We start from the raw sequence: 9,860 nt of genomic DNA, 5'->3' as shown, positions 1-9,860 counted from the left end.
AGTGCCGGGTACGGATAAGAGCTCACTCCTCGGGACGTGTCAAGCCGGCTCGCCCCCAAATATGAGGTCTCAGTGATGTCTCCGATCACAATCCGCACTCAAAAGAACGCAAAGAAGTGTAGTATCAGTACAAACACTATGTACTGGTAGATATCATAGGCCGACTAAGGTTAGTATCATGCATACAATCACAAAATCAATAAAATAGATAGATAGGCACAACAACACATAACCTCAAGAAACTATCAACAGAAATCATCCAATACCGAAATATCAGCCAACACAGGGGTAAGGTAAAATCCACACAAGTAGAAATTATTAAGAGTAACTCAACCCAATGTAATCACCAAACACAATCGGAAATCACAAATTATCTCAACTCTATCACATATCCATACACACATGCTAAATAAGACCGTTGACCCATTAGCTACGAGTCAGCAGGGGACCTGGTGTCCGATGTCACGATTTCACCAGGCACATTCGACGCCTTTTTTACTATGGATTTTGGTTGTTCTCAAGCAAGTCCGGTTCATTTTAACGTGTTTTTGTTGTGTTATAGGAAGGCGATGGCCCAAAAGCATAAACAAAGAAAGAAAGGAAAAAATTGCTCCTTTTAAATGAAGATTCAACGGTCCGTCGATCGATCGACGGACCGTCCTTTGGAGCATCGATAAGTTAAATTTTCCAAGATGGCCTAAGTGAAGAGACAAAGGATTCGAGCTTATCGACGAAGCGTCGATCGGATCGACTTTTCGCTCGGCCTCGTCAAAATGTACTTTTCCACCGAAGAGAGAAAGACGAAAGAATTGATGAGCGTTGAACCGTCGACGACACCATCGAATGGACCATCAAACCGAAGAACTAAAAGACGAAGGAATTGACCTTTTAACTAATCGCGTCCGTCGATTCGCCACTGCGGGCGCTTTTGCACAATTGTCGATGTGCATTTTTTGGAGCCTATTTAAAGAACATTTTAGGTTTTTGTACACATCGATTTTTCTCCAACATTTAACACTTTTTCCATTCAGGTGATGAGCATTGAATACACCACTTTTGAGCTTAGCGAAGACAAAAAGATTCCTTTCCACCATCTTTATTACACTTTGTAAGCTTTATGTCTTCATTATTGCTTACTACTTTTGGCATCAACATGTGTGAGTAGTTTCTTTAATCAAAGTCAGGACCCAAAATGACGGGTGTTATGTAATAGGTGTCTAACATATATATATATATATATATATATATATAATGTTGTGATGTGTTTATTATTTCTCATATTTATTGTTAGTCAAGTTGTTGCAAATACTTACTTTATGCGCAAACCCTAGTTTTATTTGGAAAGATGAACTGGGTTTGAGTTGAAATAATATAACAAGGACTCGGGGCGCTAACCCTCGTTTAATGAACTCACTTAGGGATAAGATGAGTTCTAATTGGCATATTTAATCAGTTGTACTTGCAACTTTTCTATATTTGGGAAAATCATGAAAAATAATACTTTCTAACTATTGGAAAACATTAGGAAGTGCATTAGAGATTAAGCGCATACAAAACCACCACCCATTAGAAATATATCATATTGATACCCATAGCATAACATCTAATCATAGTGGGGACACAACTTTGGTTCTTTTAAACCAAACAATTTCCAAATACTTCAAAATAGCGAATACAAACCAAAACCCTTTTTTCTACACTAGTCGGAATAGAACTAAAGTCCTTAGAGATTAGTAACATATATAATTAGTACTTATTTCACACCTTATTCCCTGTGTGATTCAACCCCAACCTAGTTGGGTTACTAAATTTGACACCAACCACCTTACGCCATAATTTAGGTGTAATTTGAGCGTATCAGTGTCCATGTACCACCGCTTCAGAACTGTCCTCAGATCACGAGCCCATAACTAGGCCGCATCCTCACCGCCTGTCAAATGTGCCTTTTCATATTTATAATATCTTTCTCATCACAATGTATTTCTGTTCCACAATCAATAAGAAATACGAATAATCAAATAATCAATATCAGAGAACACAAGTCACCATGTCACAAGTCCTATCAAGACTCAACAATTAATAACATGAATAAGGGAAATCTCCAAGTCAACAAGAAGAGTATTTTTTTGAAGTCCTTCTTTACCATTTCATATCAGTTCATAACATAATTAATTAATCAATATCAAACTATAGGAATTACCAACCACACTTATGTCCGAAGCCCTAATCATGCTTCTCCTATCAATTTCGTAACACATACAATCAACTAATCAAAGTCTAACTCAAGTAGGTCGTAACCTACCTCAAAGCAGAATTGGAACAATGTAATCACTCTGTGATAGCTTTCTCCTTTCGCAAAGCTTCCGAACGTTCAAAGTCTAGAAATATAGAGCTATATGAGTATTCAAATCATCTACTCAAATAATACAACACTTTGGGGAAAAGAACCCAACTACTTTTACCCTTTTCAATTGGGTGAACTATCACTAAGGGTGAATTCATCATAATACCAACTCCAATAATCATATTCTATCCGTTCATGGGTTTTCTAATCATCCCAACCATTTTATAAGCAGTTTTTATGCCAAAGTTATCATCTTTATGAGACCCTAGGTCTTATTCAACAAGTTCTACCATTAATAGACAAGTTCTCATCCTAGGAAGTGGTAATCTATACTCCTAGATGATTAAACAACGATAAATTCAACAACCCATTCATTAATCAAGGGTTTCTTAAGTTCTAGGATTTTTGCCCTTTCATTTACTATTAAAGGACCTTTAGCTAATCATGGAATCTAACTTGATGATGGAATGAACAAGTCAAGGGGTTGAGACTCACCTTTTAAGAGTACTTTAGCCCTAGCCTTAGAATTTTGCCACAACAGTTCTTGGAAACTGTTTTGGTGTTATGTGGGGAATGGGTTCGGAATAAAGAATATAAAACACGAATTAGGTACTATGCGAATCATCCTAATATTATTCGCTAAACGTACGGGGCGTTATGTCTCCGTCGTTGTATATATATATATATATATAACCGTCGACGCGTTTTATCTCGCTATAGCGGAAAAGCTTTCGCTATGGCAGACATCATTTAATCTCTCCTGCCTCGTGGCGGAGGCTCTCTACCCGCTATAGCATATTGGACATCTAATCATACTGGGACACAACTTTGGTTCTTTTAATGTCCATTTTGACAAGTAGCTAGAGTTTTTGCACTAGTTTCCACCCAAAAATCCCAACACCAATACAAGGCTCTACAGACGCAAACAAAATATGCACGAACACATGAAAACACGCTACAAATTCACCCGCGGACTCGGAATTCCCAACGGAAGTCTAGTTTTCTACTTCACCCCCTATAACGACCTAGCGGGTCGTTACAGAAATGCTAGAATAAATAGTTGAATTCTAGCTTACGGATAAGATTCATATACTTATGTGAGTCTATGATCGAGGTTCGTATCGTCAAATTAAGTTTTTTTTTTTTTGATCGATGAAGTATATGTCTTTTAGACGCTAATCGAAATGCTGGACTTCATATTGAAATTGTAACTTACTGATAAGATTTAGGTACTTGTGTGAGTTTATGATAGAGGTCCGTATCGTCAAATTAAGTTTTTAGATGTGTTAAGCGATAAGATATGCATTTTTCTGGTAAGCAAAATGCTAGACTTCGTAGTCGAATTGTAGCTTACTGAAAAAATTAGGTACTTGTGTGAATCATCCTAATATTATTCGCCTGCACGGCATGATTGAGGTTCGTATCGTCAAATTAAGTTTTTAGATTTTGTTTTTTTGTGTTAATCTATATTAATATAAAGTTTATCGTCAAATTAAGTTTTTAGATTTTGTTTTTTTGTGTTAATCTATATTAATATAAAGCTAGGCATAGACAAGGTGATGTGACACCTCTTTATCGCCTAGAATGCTATTTATCTTTTTTCTCAAATTTTTGACATTTTTCTTAATTTTTCCTACCTATATAATTATGATATACTACTAGAAAACCTGAAAAGTATTTCTTAATTACATTCTCTGAATTAATTACCAATAACTATTTTCAGTTTAGAAAACCTAAAAGTCATATCATTAATTTAGAAATTTAGTGATAATTTATTGTGCAATAAAACTACATAAATGTAGAAATATGGCTCTAAGATCTCCTCCTCTCGCCCAGCCCTTTCTTCTTGCAGCAACAATCTTCCACTTCCCCATTTGTTCATCTAATAAGAAAGATTCGACTTCATCCAGGAGTTAGAAGAACAAGTGGACACTTCTTTTCTTGGGGGATAGGACTTCCAGTGGAGCAAGTAGATAATATTATGGGGCGTCCCCTTGTTTTGGGTTGATTCAAAATGTATCATATCTACTGTTTAATTTTAGTGGCAAATTTTAGATTGTTGTATTCTTTATTTCTTTTCTTTGACAAATTCTTTTTCAACGTAAAGATTTTAACAAACTTTATACATGCATGAAGGAAGTACTCAAAGAGAGACAGTGTCACAAAGCAGTAAGCTTTCGGAGGTGCTCAAAATTCCAGCAATGAAGGTAAAAAGTTGATGTGTTAAATATTCTTAGTTTAATTATCCGGTCATCGAAACTATCGTTTTTGAAGTTTTAAGAATAAACGTATTGTTATAGGCTGATCAAGAAGATTTTTTTCTTTTTCTTTATAGGGCATGAGTTGAGGTACTTTAACCCCTTAATTTCTTATATGAGGTGTTTGATGCACACGATATGTAACTCTGTCTGAAGTGAATATGGTTTTGTTTTTAGAAAAAATCTTAATTACGGTAAACGTGTTATGTTAAAAAATTGAAAGATATTTTTTTTTAATTCTCTTAATTATGCTTAGAAACTAATGACTTTTTGACATTAGTCGATTTTTAGTTACTAGTATCTATCTATATATTATATAAAGTTAGGCATTAACAATGTGATGTAATACCTCTATTACACCAAGTAAGTGATTTAACTTCTTTTTTTCTCTCATTTGTTTTTTGCCCGTTTCTTCTCATTTTTCCAATTAAATTATATGTTTAATTGTTTATTCCTTTCAAAAGAAAGGGTGTAACAAGTTCAACAATCATAATGATGGAATTACATTGTGATAAATTAAATAATCTCCTTAAATTGTATGACCGTCTGGTAAGGAACTAACTATTCACATCCCTTTTGTCCATATTTTTTTTTTTTTTAAGTTTTGACATGAAAATTCTCTTTGCCCATATTTTGTGCAAGAAAGGTAATGTAACTACACCAATTCATCTTCCATACACGAATATATATAAAATTGTAATTTTTTCTTCACATACCTATGTATTTTAAGCTCTCAAGCTCTTTCATAAAGGCCTCGAGCCCTTATTTCTGGTATATATTACGATACTTTAATTTATGTTCTCATTTTATTGCTTTTTTTAAACGAATGTTGATAAGAAGACTTTAATATATTTAAAATTTCTATATCATACATGATGAATGTGCAAGTGACGTGCAATAGAAGAAAGACAAATTTGCATAAGTTCACAAGGCATAAAAATGGATCACGAAGTTAATTTTCAAGAAATTTTAACAAGTTTCTAAATAATGCTCTTACTTCTTAGTCATTATGATGACAAAATTATTTTATACCGTCTTTCTTTCCTTTTTTCCTTTTGTTTTGTTAACGCCAGGTTATTAGGTCAATTTTGTATTCCGAACAGAGAGAGGGGTGAGGTTAACAAGCACATGTTATATTCCTATTCCCCTTTGTTTTCCTTTTCTCCATATTTTTTTTCTTCAGAAAATCTATCGTTTTGTGCTTATTAGCATGTTCATTCTACTTTTTGTGCATTAATATTGTAAAATTTCATTCCCCAATAGAAGCAAATGTTTTAAACTATATATACGCATTAATGTATATACCTTCAGTCTATTTATCTGCATAATTCTTTTTGTATTCAATTGTAGCTTACTGATAAAATTTAGATACTTAATTGAGAACAATAGATCAGTTTTAGATTATTTTTTTTCAATGTTAATCAATGAAATGTGCGTTTATCTGCTAAGCGAAATGCTAGATTTCATAGTTGAATTGTAGTTTACTCATAAAATTTAGATAGTTGTGTGAATATATGATCGAGGTTTGTATCGTTAAATTCAATTTCATATTGCTTTATTTTTTGTATTAATCAATGTTATATGCATTTGTGCTAATCGTAATGCGAGACGTTATCAGTTAATCTTATCATTACAATCATAAGAATTTATGATCTCAATCACCCATATGAATTAATATGTAGTTGACAATTAAGGTCGTTTAAGTAATACTTGAATTTAAAATGTTGATTCACTATTCATCTTTTCGGCATTCCAATAACCTCTAGCAAAGATATTTATTAGAATTCTTCGTTTATGATCATTCAAGTGCCAACCACCACCATACATACTCTTAAGCTTTCTAAATACACTAGCGGTCTATACCCGTGTTGCGCACGGGCCCAACACTTTAGATTATAGTGCATCTATGTGTATATAGTTATATATTAATGGTATTATATATATATATATATATATATTATGTTCAAAGCACGATTAATATAACATTGTAGTTTGTGCTCCGTATTTAAAACTTTATTATATTAATGGTTGCTACGAATACAAAATCGGCAAATTTATTAATATTTTTTAAAAGAGAAGACTTGTTTAAAAAGAAACTATTTTCGTCTCTTTGAGATAAAACAATAACAATATTTAAGCATCGTTGATACTTTTAATTTTAATTCGATTAATTTAAAAGTGTAAAATACTTATTATTTTTTATCAAATTTTGATTTGGATAATTCTAATTTACATTATTAAATTAATTTTACATGTTTAAAACAAAACAAAGTAGAAATTGATTTTCTATTTAAACGAAGAAATACTATTTTTTAATTTTTGGTAAATATTCTCAGTTTAGCTCATTTTACTTGTCATGTTATTTTTTGCATGGTTTTTTAAGAAAACGTCGATTAGAATTAGAATTTGACTAATTTACCTTATTCATTATTTGATTTCCATTTGATATATATTTTTCTACGACATTAATCTCTTTTCACATTTATTGGAGTAAGAATAAAAATAAAAAAGTAATTAAATTTTATCTTATTCTAAAATATAAATATTTAAAGTATATTTATTTTAGTAAACATAACAAATAAATGACATGGCGGAATAGCAAATACAACAGTTTAATAGCTAGATTAGATCTCAGGCTAATATAAAAAAAGAAAGAAAATTGTATGGTTTGATTACCTAACCTTTTGAAGAAAAGCAATTTCATTTGCTCCCACTAATGGATTGATACGCACGTGGCAATGAATCCATCATTATTGACTCAATGAGATACTTTGGAAATTACATGAATATTGTTTGATTTTTTAATATGGGGTGCATTTTTTTTTTTAACATTATTAATTTGCACTATTTTTATGCATATATATATATATATATATATATATACTATGTTCAAAACACGATTAATATAACATTGTAGTTTGTACTCCGTATCTAAAACTTTATTATATTAGTGTTTACGACGAATACAAAGTCTGCACTTTTTTTTTTACATTATTTTTTTTTAATATGGAGTTCACTTTTCTTTTTTATATTGCTTGATTTTGTTAATATGGGGTCCACTTTTTTTATCGTGAGTTTGGAGATGGTGGGTTCCACTTTTTTTTTTTTTTTATATATATTGCTTGATGTTGTTTAGTATGGGGTCCACCCTTTATGGGGTGCACTTTTTTTTTTGGACATTATTAGTTTGCACTATTTTTATGCATATAATATATATACATATATTATGTTCAAAACACGATTAATATAACATTGTAGTTTGTGCTCTGTATCTAAAACTTTATTATATTAGTGTTTGCTACGAATAAAAAGTCTGCACTTCTTTTTTTTAATATTATATATTTTTTTTTAATATGGGGTTCAATTTTTTTTTTTTTAATATTGCTTGATTTTATTAATATAGGGTCCACTTTATTTTTTCCCATGAGTTTGGAGATGGTGAGTTCCAATTTTTTTTCTTCCTTTTTTTTTAATTGCTCGGTGTTATTTAGTATGGGGTCCACCCCTTTTTTTTTTAAGGGACAACGGACGATGAAGCATGAGTCTAAACCCATGCTTTATATAGTTTCTTCTTTTTTTATTTTTATTTTTTATATTGCTTGGTGTTATTTAGTATGGGGCCCACCCTTTTGGACATTATTAGTTTGCACTATTTTTATGCATATATATATATATATAGACTATGTTCAAAACACGATTAATATAACATTGTAGTTTGTGCTTCGTATCTAAACCTTTATTATATTAGTATTTGCTACGAATACAAAGTCTGCACTTTTTTTTTTTGACATTGTTTGTTTTTTTAATATGGGACTCACTTTTTTTTTTTTTATTGCTTGATTTTGTCAATATGGGGTCCATTTTTTTCCCGTGAGTTTGGAGATGGTGGGTTCCACTATTTTATATATATATATATAAGTATTTTAAGTATGTTGTTGTACAATAATTTCATTTGCTCTCACTAATGGGTTGATACGCATGTGACAATAAATCCATCATTATTGATTTAATTGTTTGATTTTCTAAGCATTTTTGTATTTTAAGTATGTTGCTGTGTTTTTTTAATATGGGATTCACTTTTTTTTTTTTTTGATATTGCTTGATTTTGTTAATATGAGATCCACTTTTTTTTCTTGTGAGTTTGGATGTGGTGGGTTCCACTTGTTTTTCTTCTCTTTTTTTTTTTTTAAATTACTGGTTGGTGTTTAATATGGGACCCACAATTTTTTTTTAAATATTAGTAGTTGTTTAAAATATCTGGGCCACAATTTTTTTTTAAATATTAGTAGTTGTTTTTAAATATTAGCAGTTGTTTAAAATATGTGGGCCCATATATATATATTTTTTTAAATATTAGTAGTTGTTTAAAATATGTGGGCCCATAAAATATGTGGGCTTGATTAATATGGGGCCCAAAAAAAAAAAAAAATTCAATATTGCTTGATTTTATTAATATGGGGTTCACTTTTTTTTTCCCATGATTTTGGATGTGGTGGGTTCCACAATTTTTTTTTAAGTTTAATATGGGGCCCACAATTTTTTTTTTACAATTTTTTTATTTTTTTAGGGCTTGATTAATATGGGGCCCAAATTTTTTTTTTTTTATGAGGGGTCCACAACGGACGACCATAAAGTGCCCCCAAACTCCCTCTTCTAAATAGTAGTAATTTAATAAATGATTATGGAGCAGTGGAATTACCTCGTGTAGATCAAATTATTAAAAAATCAAACATTGAGTATCTTTGATAAACTTGGAGATTCTAGAAAGAACTTAGAGATTTCACAAATTGCAGAATTGCCCTTCTTTTGGGGTGGTCTTTAATTTTGCCCCTCATATTTGTGATCTTTAAATTTTGCCCTCATATTTGTGATCTTTAAGTTTTGCCCTTTACTTGGATATCTAAGGTTCTGGGTTCGAATGCCTGCTCAGGCATAAAATACAAAAATAATTTGGCAAGGCAAGATTGGGGGGAGTGTACGCCGGATCCGACATATAATCCTTAAGGAAAAACTAAAGTTATGCCGGAGGGTGCTTTTCCTCAAGGCATAGTTTAGTTATGCCTTATGGGGCAGAACTTTTCCTTAAGGAACTATGCCTTATCGGGCAAACTTTTAATTAAGGCATAACCAAAAGTATGCCCCATAAGGTAGATCTTTTCCTTAAGGCATAGACTTTACCTTATAAGGCAAACTTTTAGTTATGCCTTAAGAAAAAGTTCCGCCTTATAGGGTATACTTTTAGTTATGCCTTATGGGCA

Source organism: Lycium ferocissimum, chromosome 5 (assembly GCF_029784015.1).
Source record: "Lycium ferocissimum isolate CSIRO_LF1 chromosome 5, AGI_CSIRO_Lferr_CH_V1, whole genome shotgun sequence".
NCBI classification, from domain to species: Eukaryota; Viridiplantae; Streptophyta; class Magnoliopsida; order Solanales; family Solanaceae; genus Lycium; species Lycium ferocissimum.
This window is presented reverse-complemented; position numbering follows the sequence as displayed.